The following is a 13,099-nucleotide window of genomic DNA, read 5'->3' as shown; positions in this document are numbered from 1 at the left end:
AGATCTCCTTAGTCCAATTCTATGCTCTTATGTGTCTCTTGTATGCTTCCTCAATATAATTAATATTCCAATGTGCATTATTAATTTCCAACATGGTTGCTTTTTTTTTTTTTTTTTAAGTATCCATGTCTCCCCAGTCAACTAAATCCTTTCCACATGGAGTCTTAAAGTCATATAAATTAAATGAGAACAACGCGTTATACAGGAATGAGGGAATAGTTGCTGGATTTTTTTTTAATAAAATGACTTAAATCGATAGGTATTTATAGAAAAACACCAGAATCTTTATAAATATCTTCATGCTTAAATATATTTTAATTGGCTGCAATAATAAGAGAAAGACTTAAACAGAAGCCTTGGGATTAATGATTACTTTGCTAAAAATGATGAATTCTTGGCTGGCATGTTTGCAAGGGGAGGGCTGTGAGTCCCTGAATGGCTGGGAACCTGGCAGAGAGGAGCCCGGGGTAGCGGAAGAGGGGCATCACAGACAGATGCATCCTAGAGAGACTGGAGGACTCCGAGCTTGGGGAAGAGATAGTTAAAGCTTCCCCGTGAGAGCCAGTTATATCACGCAGCACCAGTGCCAGGTCAGCAGTCTGGCTGGAGCTGGACCGGCTGGTGGCGCCAAGCAGTGCCAGGAACCCCTGGCAGCCCTGCAGAGGGTTCTCAAATCCAGATTTCATTCTGCAGCCCGGGCAGTGCTCTGACGACTGCCTCACTGAAGGAAGCTAAAAGCTGTGCTGATGTCTCCCAGACGAGCCTCGTTGGAAGCACAGAACCTCCCGGCTCGGAGCCGCTGACACCGTGACAAAGGGAGCCCTGCTCAGGTGAGACAAGGCTCGGGGGTTCGGAGGCTGGTCGTCTGGTACAGGTCTCTGCCGTGTGCGTGAGAAAAAGTCTGTCTGCCAGGCTGGACGCTGCTATCAGACAGACTGATTTGCTGAGTCTTCCGGCATTTCCCTAATTCCTTTCTGAAAAGCAAGAGCTAGACTGATCATGCCCCCGGGTCATAAAGCCCCCTCTAAAATCAGGGAGTAGCTTTAGAGAGGCTCCAGCCAAGGAGAAATCTAGCTCCGACTCTCAGATGTGTCAGCCTCTGCCCCGAGTCCATTCAGCAGGTCCCCAGAGGTGATTCCTTTCCGTGTCTGTGAACTCATCATGGAATGTCGGCAATGGAATATTCCGGGGCATGTGGAGTGCTGGGTTCTAGTTCAGAACCTGTCCCAGTGGCACCAGGAAGCCCTGTGGTGTCAGGCACATCGCATAACCTCGTGGTGTTTCTGTTCTCCCTTGAAAATGATGGTTATGTGTTTGCCATGACAGATTTGAGCTCCTTAGGGGTAGAACTGTGCCCTATTTACCTTTGTTTGCTGAGTTGATGGCACAAGGCCTGGTGCTCAACACACCTAAAAATTACCCAAGGGCTGGGTGCTTTGGAGCAGAAAAGGTGATGACAAGATGCAGGTGTAAACTTGGAAAAGCCATGAGATGCAGGTTAGTCTCGGTGACGTCAGCCAGCCATTCAGAGCCCCGTCAAATGACTACAGCCATGTTTTTTGTTGTGTGATGACATCAGTGCAGCTGTGAGCCACTCTTAGGCTCACGGTGGGCACTGCAGCAGGTGCCAGCACTGGTGGCCTTAGCTTTGTGTATGTCAGACCCCAGTGACAGGTCTGAGGGTTGGAGAGGAGACAGGGAGTGATCTCAGGCTCTGGGATGAAGGCATATTTGGAACAGTATGGCCAGAGCCCTGTCATGATGACCAAATGGCTCTGATGACTCTGAGTCATGCCCCAATCAGAGTCCACCTCGAGGATGACTGATTCACTGGGCTGGGGCTGGGGTTAGGGGGCAACACAGCCCTCTCAGTCAGGGGGATGTTCTTGTTTCAGTACCAAACAGACACATCCAGAAGGCAAATAGGATCATGTGTGCTCCCTTCCTGATTAAATCTCCTTGCCTCCCTCACTGCCTTGGGGGTCCTGTTCGAGCTTCCTCCTTTGCCTGACTGCGTTGACATTGGAGAATGTGATCCCCATTCTCTTGCTAGTATATTCCCTTCTGGCCGTATTTCGGGAGATGCCCTGCTTCATTGCTTCCATGACAACTATTGCTTGTGTTTTCCTGCTTGCTTCCCAATATTTCTCATCTGCGTGCCTCTGCTTAAGCTGGGTACTCCCTCCAGTGACCTGAGTGACTTGTATTCATTAAGACTAAGCTCAGCTGCAGCTTCCTCCAAAATGCCTCCTCCTTCTCTTCAAGGTGTTTCTCTCCTTGCCCTGAAAAACACTCAGCATTGTGTCTCTTACGTAAGATTTTATTGCCATTATCTACACCTGCCACACCCACCTGTGTTCTTTGAGGGCAGGTGGTTTCACACTCTGAGAGATCCAGAGTCCAGCACAATGCCAAGCCCACAGAAGGGAGAACTTGTCCACCTGTGGGAAAGAAGAAAGAACTTCTTCCACTTCCTGGGAAGATAACAGGAGACTTCCAAGCATTTCCGGGTCCTCAGGAAGACTGTGGCTCTGGTTGGCAACAACAACTAGGAGAAAGCAGAAGCCCAGAGCCCAGACACCAGCACTGGGGGTCTCAGGGAGGCTGCAGCTCCAGGGCTGGGGAGCACGGGAGCTCTGGGCTCACTGCAGGGAGAGAGACTCTTACAGGTGAAGGCTCCCGGCTCCTCCAGGGTGCATAGCACTAGCCTTGCTTTGCGCTATGCTGGATGGGTGGAGGCTGAACCCTGGACTCACAATGGAAGTAAGATTGAATGGTGGGGTAGACAGTGAGGTCAAGCAATGAGAATGAGATGCATTGTCAAATTATTTATTCCAGCATTGATTTGCTCCCAGGTGACAGTTTGTTGTCTTAGGACTTGGGTAATTTGCACATTTTTTTAAGGGCCTGACTTTATCCAGAATGGAAGTCTGAGGCCCTCTGGTGTAGACAGTGAGGAGACCATCCCTGTGGAGCCTGGGTGCATCCAGGCAGTGTTTCTAATTAGCCATTCGGCAGGGCAAAGAGGACCAGAGCCTCCACAGTTCTTCCTGTTGGACGCGACCATTCTTTGAGCAGAGATTGCAGCAAAGGCAAAGCAGGAACAGCACCGACACCGGGCTGAGCCCACGAGGCAGTCTGGGTGATGAGCAACACCCCACACTGGTTTAGGCACGAGAGGAAACGCATTGAGTCAGGTGACCAGGAAGATCAAACTCACCTTTGGCCCAGCTGGACCCATGGGCTGAATAAAGTCAACAAACCTAAGTTTGTTTTTGTTCATTTTTTCTCTACTTTTCAAGTTTGCTTTTTTTTTTTCTGAATTTACTTCCTGACAAGCAAACACTCCCCATGAATTGTCGAAGAGAACTCTGCCAGTTCTCATTAGTGACTCCAGCGATGAAAAGAATCCTTTCCCTAGAGTTCATGCACAATCCCTGGGTCCTTCGTTTGGCCCTGTTTGGCTCCAAGCACATCCCAAGTGCAGCCCCGGCGTCAGGGGATGCAGTGCTCTGAGGGGCCCAGCCTGGGTCAGTCCCTTCCCTGGCCCTGCCCCACCCCCATATGAGAAGCGCCTGCCGTAAAGCTGCAACCCAAACTGGCAGAGCAAGAGGGAAACTTAGAAATGATCTCGGTGACTTCCCTCATTTTAGGTTATTAATGTGAGAAAGGGGCAGTGCTGTGAACATTTTATATACTTACTGGTTACAATTTAAAGAACTAAAAGAAGGGAAAGATGAAAATAAAAACCCCACATAATCCCCTAAAATGTACATGTACTTCAAATTATTTGATATTTTCCCAAATACTTTTACAGTTATCTACATCATTTGAAATATGTCAATATTGTTGAGCCCTGAATGTACCTTAATCATTTTTCCTTCTCATTTATTTTTTAAAAAAATCATTATATATATATATATATATATTAATTTTTTATTGCATTTTAGGTTTTGGGGTACATGTGCAGAACATGCAAGACAGTTGCATAGGTATACACATGGCAGTGTGTTTTGCTTCCTTTCTCCCCTTCACCCACATCTGGCATTTCTCCCCAGTCTATCCCTCCCCAGCTCCCCCCCACCACTGACCCTCCCCTTTTCCCCCCAATAGACCCCAGTGTTTAGTACTCCCCTCCCTGTGTCCATATGTTCTCATTTTTCATCACCCGCCTGTGAGTGAGAATATGCAGTATTTCATTTTCTGTTCTTGTGTCAGTTTGCTGAGAATGACGTTCTCCAGATTCATCCATGTCCCTACAAATGACATGAACTCATCATTTCTGATTGCTGCATAATATTCCATGGTGTATATGTGCCACATTTTCCCAATCCAGTCTATCATCAATGGGCATTTGGGTTGGTTCCAGGACTTTGCTATTGTAAACTGTGCTGCAAATGAACATTCGTGTACATGTGTCCTTATAGTAGAACGATTTACAGTCCTTTGGATATATACTGAGTAATGTGATTGCTGGGTCAAATGGAAATTCTATTTATAAGGCCTTGAGGAATCGCCGCACTGTCTTCCACAGTGGTGGAACTAATTTACACTCCCACCAACAGTGTGGAAGTGTTCCTTTTTCTCCACATCCTCTCCAGTATCTGTTGTCTCCAGATTTTTTAATGATCGCCATTCTAACTGGCGTGAGATGGTATCTCAATGTGGTTTTGATTTGCATCTCTCTAATGACCAGTGATGATGAGCATTTTTTCATATGATTGTTGGCCTCATATATGTCTTCTTTTGTAAAGTGTCTGTTCATATCCTTTGCCCATTTTGAATGGGCTTGTTTGTTTTTTCCTGTAAATCTGTTTGAGTTCTTTGTAAATTCTGTGTATCAGCCCTTTGTCAGATGGGTAAACTGCAAAAATTTTTTCCCATTCTGTTGGTTGCCGATTCACTCTAGTGACTGTTTCTTTTGCCGTGCAGAAGCTGTGGAGTTTCATTAGGTCCCATTTGTCTATTTTGGCTTTTGTTGCCAATGCTTTTGGTGTTTTGTTCATGAAGTCCTTGCCTACTCCTATGTCCTGGATGGTTTTGCCTAGATTTTCTTCTAGGGTTTTTATGGTGCCAGGTCTTATGTTTAAGTCTTTAATCTATCTGAAGTTAATTTTAGTGTAAGGTGTCAGGAAGGGGTCCAGTTTCTCCTTTCTGCACATGGCTAGCCAGTTTTCCCAACACCATTTATTAAACAGGGAATCCTTTCCCCATTGCTTGTTTTTGTCAGGTTTATCAAAGACTGTATGGCTGTAGATATGTTGTGTTGCCTCCGATGCCTCTGTTTTGTTCCATTGGTCTATAACTCTGTTTTGGTACCAGTACCATGGTGTTTTGATTACTGTAGCTTTGTAGTATAGTTTGAAATCCAGTAGTGTGATGCCCCCCGCTGTGTTCTTTTTGCTTAGAATTGACTTGGCTATGCGGGCTCTCTTTTGGTTCCATATGAAGTTCATGGTGGTTTTTTCCAGTTCTGTGAAGAAAGTCGATGGTAGCTTGATGGGGATAGTGTTGATTCTGTAAATTACTTTGGGCAGTATAGCTATTTTTACGATATTAATTCGTCCTAACCATGAACATGGAATGTTTCTCCATCTGTTTGTGTCCTCTCTTATTTCATTGAGCAGTGGTTTGTAGTTTTCCTTGAAGAGGTCCCTTATGTTCCCTGTGAGTTGTATTCCTAGGTATTTTATTCTTTTTGTAGCAATTGTGAATGGCAGTTCGTTCTTGATTTGGCTTTCTTTAAGTCTGTTATTGGTGTAGAGGAATGCTTGTGATTTTTGCACATTGATTTTATATCCTGAGACTTGGCTGAAGTAGCTTATCAGTTTCAGGAGTTTTTGCGCTGAGGCGATGGGGTCTTCTAGGTATACTATCATGTCGTCTGCAAATAGAGACAATTTGGCTTCCACCTTTCCTATTTGAATACCCTTTATTTCTTTTTCTTGCGTGATTGCTCTGGCTAGAACTTCCAGTACTATATTGAATAGGAGTGGTGACAGAGGGCATCCTTGTCTAGTGCCGGATTTCAAAGGGAATGCTTCTAGCTTTTGCCCATTCAGTATGATATTGGCTGTTGGTTTGTCATAAATAGCTTTTATTACTTTGAGATACGTTCCATCGATACTGAGTTTATTGAGGGTTCTTAGCATAAAGGTCTGTTGAATTTTGTCAAAGGCATTCTCTGCGTCAATTGAAGTAATTATGTGGTTTTTGTTTTTGGTTCTGTTTATGTGGTGAATTACATTTATAGACTTGCATATGTTGAACCAGCCTTGCATCCCCGGGATAAATCCTACTTGACCATGATGGATAAGTTTTTTGATTTGCTGTTGCAATTGGTTTGCCAATATTTTATTGAAGATTTTTGCATCTATGTTCATCATGGATATTGGCCTGAAGTTTTCTTTTCTTGTTGGGTCTCTGCCTGGTTTTGGTATCAGGATGATGTTGGTCTCATAAAATGATTTGGGAAGGATTCCCTCTTTTTGGATTATTTGGAATAGTTTCAGAAGGGATGGTACCAGCTCCTCTTTGTGTGTCTGGTAGATTTCGGCTGTGAACCCATCTGGACCTGGGCTTTTTTTGTGTGGTAGGCTCTTAATTGCTGCCTTGACTTCTGACCTTGTTATTGGTCTATTCTTAGTTTCAGCTTCCTCCTGGTTTAAGCTTGGGAGGACACAGGAGTCCAGGAATTTATCCATTTCTTCCAGGTTTACTAGTTTATGTGCATAGAGTTGTTTGTAATATTCTCTGATGATGGTTTGAATTTCTGTGGAATCTGTGGTGATTTCCCCTCTATCATTTTTTATTGCATCTATTTGGTTGTTCTCTTTTCTTTTTTATCAATCTGGATAGTGGTTTGTCTATTTTGTTGATCTTTTCAAAAAACCAGCTCTTGGATTTATTTATTTTTGAAGGTTTTTCGTGCCTCTATCTCCTTCAGTTCTGCTCTGATCTTAGTTATTTCTTGTCTTCTGCTAGGTTTTGAGTTTTTTTTATCTTGCTCCTGTAGCTCTTTCAATTTTGATGATAGGGTGTCAATTTTGGATCTCTCTGCTCTTCTTATGTGGGCACTTATTGCTATATATTTTCCTCTAGAGACTGCTTTAAATGTGTCCCAGAGATTCTGGCATGTTGTGTCTTCGTTCTCATTGGTTTCGAAGAACTTTATTTCTGCCTTCATTTCATTGTTTATCCAGTCAACATTCAAGAGCCAGTTGTTCAGTTTCCATGAAGTTGTGGGGTTCTGGGTTGGTTTCTGAATTCTGAGTTCTAACTTGATTGCACTATGATCTGAGAGGCTGTTTGTTATGATTTCAGTTGTTTTGCATTTGCTGAGCAGTGCTTTACTGCCAATTATGTGGTCCGTTTTAGAGTAGGTGTGATGTGGTGCTGAGAAGAATGTGTATTCTGTGTATTTGGGGTGGAGAGTTCTGTAAATGTCTATCAGGTTTGCTTGTTCCAGGTCTGAGTTCAAGACCTGGATATCCTTGTTGATTTTCTGTCTGGTTGATCTTTCTAGTATTGACAGTGGAGTGTTAAAGTCTCCCACTATTATTGTGTGGGAGTCTAAGTCTCTTTGTAAGTCATTAAGAACTTGCCTTACGTATCTGGGTGCTCCTGTATTGGGTCCATATATGTTTAGGATTGTTAGCTCTTCTTGTTGCATCGATCCTTTTACCATTATGTAATAGCCTTCTTTGTCTCTTTTGAACTTTGTTGCTTTAAAGTCTATTTTATCAGAGATGAGAATTGCAACTCCTGCTTTTTTTTGCTCTCCATTTGCTTGGTAAATCTTCCTCCATCCCTTTATTTTGAGCCTTTGTGTATCCTTGCATGTGAGATGGGTTTCCTGGATATAGCACACTGATGGGTTTTGGTTTTTTATCCAATTTACCAATTTTTGTCTTTTGATTGGTGCATTTAGTCCATTTACATTTAGGGTTAATATTGTTATGTGTGAATTTGATACTGCCATTTTGATGCTAGCTGGCTGTTTTGCCTGTTAGTTGTTGTAGATTCTTCATTATGTTGATGCTCTTTAGCATTTAGTGTGATTTTGGAATGGTTGGTACTGGTTGTTCCTTTCTATGTATAGTGCCTCTTTCAGGAGCTCTTGTAAAGCAGGCCTGGTGGTGACAAAATCTCTGAGTACTTGCTTGTTCACAAAGGATTTTATTTTTCCTTCACTTATGAAGCTCAGTTTGGCTGGATATGAAATTCTGGGTTGAAAGTTCTTTTCTTTAAGGATGTTGAATATTGGCCCCCACTCTTTTCTGGCTTGTAGAGTTTCTGCTGAGAGATCTTCTGTGAGTCTGATAGGCTTCCCTTTGTGGGTGACCCGACCTTTCTCTCTGGCTGCCCTTAGTATTTTCTCCTTCATTTTAACCCTGGTGAATCTGATGATTATGTGCCTTGGGGTTGCTCTTCTTGCGGAATATCTTTGTGGTGTTCTCCGTATTTCCTGCATTTGAGTGTTGGCCTGCCTTGCTAGGTGGGGAAAATTTTCCTGGATAATATCCTGAAGAGTATTTTCCAGCTTGGATTCATTCTCTTCATCACATTCTGGTACACCTATCAAACGTAGGTTAGGTCTCTTCACATAGTCCCACATTTCTTGGAGACTTTGTTCATTCCTTTTTGCTCTTTTTTCTCTGATCTTGGTTTCTCGTTTTATTTCATTGAGTTGATCTTCGACTTCTGATATTCTTTCTTCTGCTTGGTCAATTTGGCTGTTGAAACTTGTGCATGCTTCACGATGTTCTTGTCTTGTGTTTTTCAGCTCCTTCAATTCATTTATATTCCTAAGTTATCCATTCTTGTTATCATTTCCTCAAATCCTTCTTCAAATCTTTTTTCAAGGTTCTTAGTTTCTTTGCATTGATTTAAAACATGTTCTTTTAGCTCACAAAAGTTTCTCATTATCCACCTTCTGAAGTCTCATTCTGTCATTTCGTCACAGTCCTTCTCTGTCCAGCTTTGTTCCCTTGCTGGTGAGGAGTTTTGGTCCTTTGTAGGAGTCGCAGTGTTCTGGTTTTGGGTGTTTTCCTCCTTTTTGCGCTGGTTTCTTCCCATCTTTGTGGATTTATCCACCTGTCGTCTGAGTAGTTGCTGACTTTTCGATTGGGTCTCTGAGTGGACGTCCAGATTGTTGATAATGAAGTATTTCTGTTACTTGGTTTTCCTTCTACCAGTCTAGCCCCTCCACTGTACAACTGCTGAGGTCCAGTCCAGGCCCTGCTTGTCTGGGGTGCACCTATAGCAGCTGCGGAAAAGTGAGGGATGCTACCAGTTTCTTTTTCTGCTATCTTTGTCCCAGAATGATGCCTGCCAAATGTCAGTCTTCTGGATATAGAGGGGTCAGGGAGCTGCTTGAGGAGACAGTCTGTACTTTATAGGAGCTCAAGTGCTGATCTGTGAGCTCTGTTGTTCATTCAGGGCTGTTAGGCTGCTATGTTTCATTCTTCTGCAACAGAACTCATTTAAAAAACCCTTTTTTTCTCAGATGCTCTGTCTTGGGGCGTTGGGGTTTTCTTTATGTGTCCGTTGCGCTGTCCTGCCCAGCTGGAGGACAGTCTGGTCACTATTTGCCTGCTGAGGCTTCGCCCTGCTGGTGTGAGGTCCGCCCTGCTGTGCGGTCTCCGCCCTGCTGCCACAGGCTACGCCCTGCGGAGGAGTCTCTCTGTTGTGGTGGGTTGCCTCGGCAGCGGCAGGCTGCGTCAGCAATGGGAGTGTACCTCATTAGGGGCAGGTTGTCTTGGTAATGGCAAATGCCCCTCCCCCACCATCCTGGGTTCAGCTGTGCCCGCAGTGAAACTCTCCACCCGGAGCATTTGGGATTGCCGTTTTGTTTGTCCCACTACCCTAGTCCAAATGCCGTTTCCCTGGAATCTCCTTCCCTGGCTCACTGTCCAAGTCCCGTTCAATCAGATGGATATGCCAATATGCCCTCTCAAGTCTCAGTTTGCCGGTTCAACAGGGCACCCAGACCAGTGAGCTTTGTGTGGAGTGCTGTGGAGCACCTCTGCACTGCACTGCCAGCCACCGGCTGCACCAGCCAAAACCGCTTCACTGGCATCCCACGTCTCTTTTATACCTGGGAATTTCCCCATTCTGTGGGCAACAAAGATCCATCTGGAAATGTGGCCCTGACTCACCCTCTGCACGTTCACTGAGGTCTTCAATCCTGGGTTGTTCTCACCACGCCATCTTGAGTCGGTCCCCTTAAAAAATTATTTAATGACCTTCCTTAACACAAAATATCCATTTTATCAAAATTCGTTCAGCCACTCCCCTAGTATCAATCCTTCTTTTTAGGGGTGAAGAAATTGAGGTCTAGAGGAGGTGATATTCCAAAATTAGCAGCAGAGCTAAGACGATCTCGTCTATACCTTATTTACCAAAGTTAACTTACTTATCTAAGGGCTGTATCTATATCTGTATCTCTATATAGATGTCTGTGAGACATGAGAAAGTGATACCATTTTTTTTTTCTTTTTGGTGTCTTTAAGAATTGGCAGATAGGCCGGGTGTGGTGACTCATGCTTGTAATCCCAGCATTTTGGGTGGCCGAGGCAGGTGGATCACCTGTGGTCAGGAGTCAAGACCAGCCTGGTCAACACGACAAAACCTTGTATCTACTAAAAATGCAAAAATTAGCCAGGCGTAGTGGTGGGCACCTGTAACCCCAGCTACTTGGAAGGCTGAGGCAAGAGAATGGCTTGAACCTGGGAGGCGTAGTTTGTAGTGAGCTGAGATTGCACCATTGCACTGCAGCCTGGGCACCAAGAAGGAGACTCTGTCTCAAAAAAAAAAATGTTATCATATAAAAAAGAGAGACATATTTGAGCTGCGTAAAATGCTTCTCCCAAAATGAGGCCACCTGAAGCTCCGATGAGAAGGTATCCTCAGGGGAAGGGCCGGTGTAGCAGGAAGAAGTTGGGTTAGTTACTATGGGGTGGGGAGGGTATCAGCAATGAGCTTTTCTACATTTTGCACAGATAGAGAATATACGAACAATGGACACTGTTCGTGAAGGGCACATGTAGGTGTGGCCTCTGCCTGCACATTTTTGTCCATTCGGTAGAAATTGATTGCTCCCCTACTCTGCCAGGCACCGTTCTAGGTACTGAGGAGAAGCAGAGAAAAAACAGGTGCTGTGCTTTCAGGGCACTCACATACTAGACACGGAAGGGGGCATAGAAAATTAGACAAAGAATGGAAATGAAGACGACCAGATGGAGATGGATGTGAATTCAAATGGTGAGCAATGACAAGGACCGGAGAGCATTGGACTAGACGAAGTTGTCAAAGTGGCTCCTTAAGAGGTGAGGGTCCGGATGGGTTGTGATGGAGAAGATGGGTGGGGTGACACAGCACCTCAAGCCCAGGAGAGTTGGTGCAAAGGTCCTGTGGTTGGTGGTGCAGGGCTTGTTTGAGGAACAGAAGGAAGGGCAGCCTGTGTGGCTCGTGGCTGAGGCTCCAAGGGAGGTGTGGAGCCAGTCTAGACTGAAGTCAGTGAGAGGCAGGGCCGGGTGAAGGGCTTGTATTTCCTCCCAAGTGTTCTGGGAAGCTCTCGGGAGGTTTGCAGCTGACTAGTGCCAGGCTCTAATTCCATTTGGGAAGCTCACACTGGCTTCTCTGAAAGCGCAGATTTTATGGAACCGGGAATGGCAGCTGGGAGACTGGTGAGGAGGTGACTCTGAAGGTCCAGGCGGAACACTCTGCTGCCTTGTACTGGCTTGGAAAAATCAGCCGGGAGGGGCTGCCTGGAGATCGGTCCCCAGGCCACAACAGAACTGAATGGCACTGGTGAGGGGGTGGTGAGTGGTGGCTGCTTAGCGAAACAAGAGAATTAAAGGGAAGCCTTAACATTTTAAAAACATATGAAAATTTAACACCCGATCTGTTTTTCCTTCATTTTCTACTTCATTCGGGAGAAAAGTAGACAAGTGGGAGATATTGAGATTCAAATAATCCAACACTCAGGCAGATTGCCTCTAGCATGCTTATTCTCATCAGCGCAGTGAGGGAGGGGCCTGTGTCACCTCACAGAGGAGCCACAGGTTCTGCAGCACCTTAGGGGTGGAGCTAGGTTTGAAAACCACTCCTCCTAGCTCATCTTTCTTGCCCGTAGCCCCGCACCAGCTCTGGAGAAAGCCTCAGGAGAGGATACACAGGTCTCAGTTGCCTGTGGCATTTGGGTGGCCATGAAGGATGGAGTTTATGCTCCTGGAATAATTAGAGCCGCTGCCCCGCATCTGCAGAGAAGACACAGTCACTTGTAACTGCAGAGCTCCTGGGCCTCGGTTTCGAATTGGCTTTAAGCTGGAGGCTGCTGTTATCTCCCCTCACTTTTCAGACCCAGGTTCCCCGACTCCTCTCACCCCTCCAGCCACCCCGTTAGTGACCCCTAAATAAGCAGCTAAATGCACCCTGCACTGAGGGCTTCCAGTGTCCTGAAAAGGCACCAGCGAAAAAGCACTTTTAGCCACGCCTAGAGCAAAACAGAATCAGCCTTCGCAGGAGTGGTTTCCCAGCCATGAGCCTGGGGGACAGGAGTGGACTGGGAAATACAGCGCTGGACGTGGGCGGCCTCAGTCAGAGCCGCCTCCCCCACCTTCCTGCCCCAGCCTCCCTCCTGGCTTTCCTTCCAGGCCTTGCAGTTCTGCATTCCTTAGGAAGCTGCCTGTACGCCCGCTCTAGGCTGCCAGGAAGCCCCTTCTTCCCCTGAACTTAGCAACGCTCATTATTGACCTTCCATTTTGCACGATTCTGTCACTGGAGTCTAAGAACTCTTTCCACGTGCAGAACAAGCATTTGCACATACCCCAGCATGCAGCCAGCTGTCTTGTGCCTGTGCTGGGCTCCTGTATGCACATTCAACATGAAGTGAACCTTCTCTGTTGCTGGCTTTTTCCAGGGTGTGGGTATCTATCATAGACTTCAATTCTTTGTAAATATTTCAAAGGAAGAAATTGAAAGCGATGATGTAAAGATTGTGAAATTCCCCATCAGAAAATCAGAAACTGATTAAAACTGGAAACATACAAAGCCAATATCGCTTTCAACAGCAAAACCAAAATCAGGACAAGCG

The 13,099-nt window shown here is 45.3% G+C and overlaps 1 long non-coding RNA gene across 35 annotated transcripts in view; it reads left to right on the top strand.

Annotated features, from left to right (window-relative positions):
• Window positions 1-593: 593 nt before the first annotated feature.
• Window positions 594-13,099, top strand: part of LOC128928056 (uncharacterized) — a 119,074-nt gene continuing 106,568 nt past the window's right edge. For all 35 annotated transcript variants that reach the window (XR_013526205.1, XR_013526197.1, XR_013526206.1 and 32 more), the window contains exon 1: window positions 594-830. This is a non-coding gene — a long non-coding RNA (uncharacterized LOC128928056). The remainder of the gene's footprint in view (window positions 831-13,099) is intronic.

The sequence above is a fragment of the Callithrix jacchus genome, chromosome 14, assembly GCF_049354715.1.
Source record: "Callithrix jacchus isolate 240 chromosome 14, calJac240_pri, whole genome shotgun sequence".
Lineage (NCBI taxonomy): Eukaryota > Metazoa > Chordata > Mammalia > Primates > Cebidae > Callithrix > Callithrix jacchus.
This window is presented reverse-complemented; position numbering and strand designations above follow the sequence as displayed.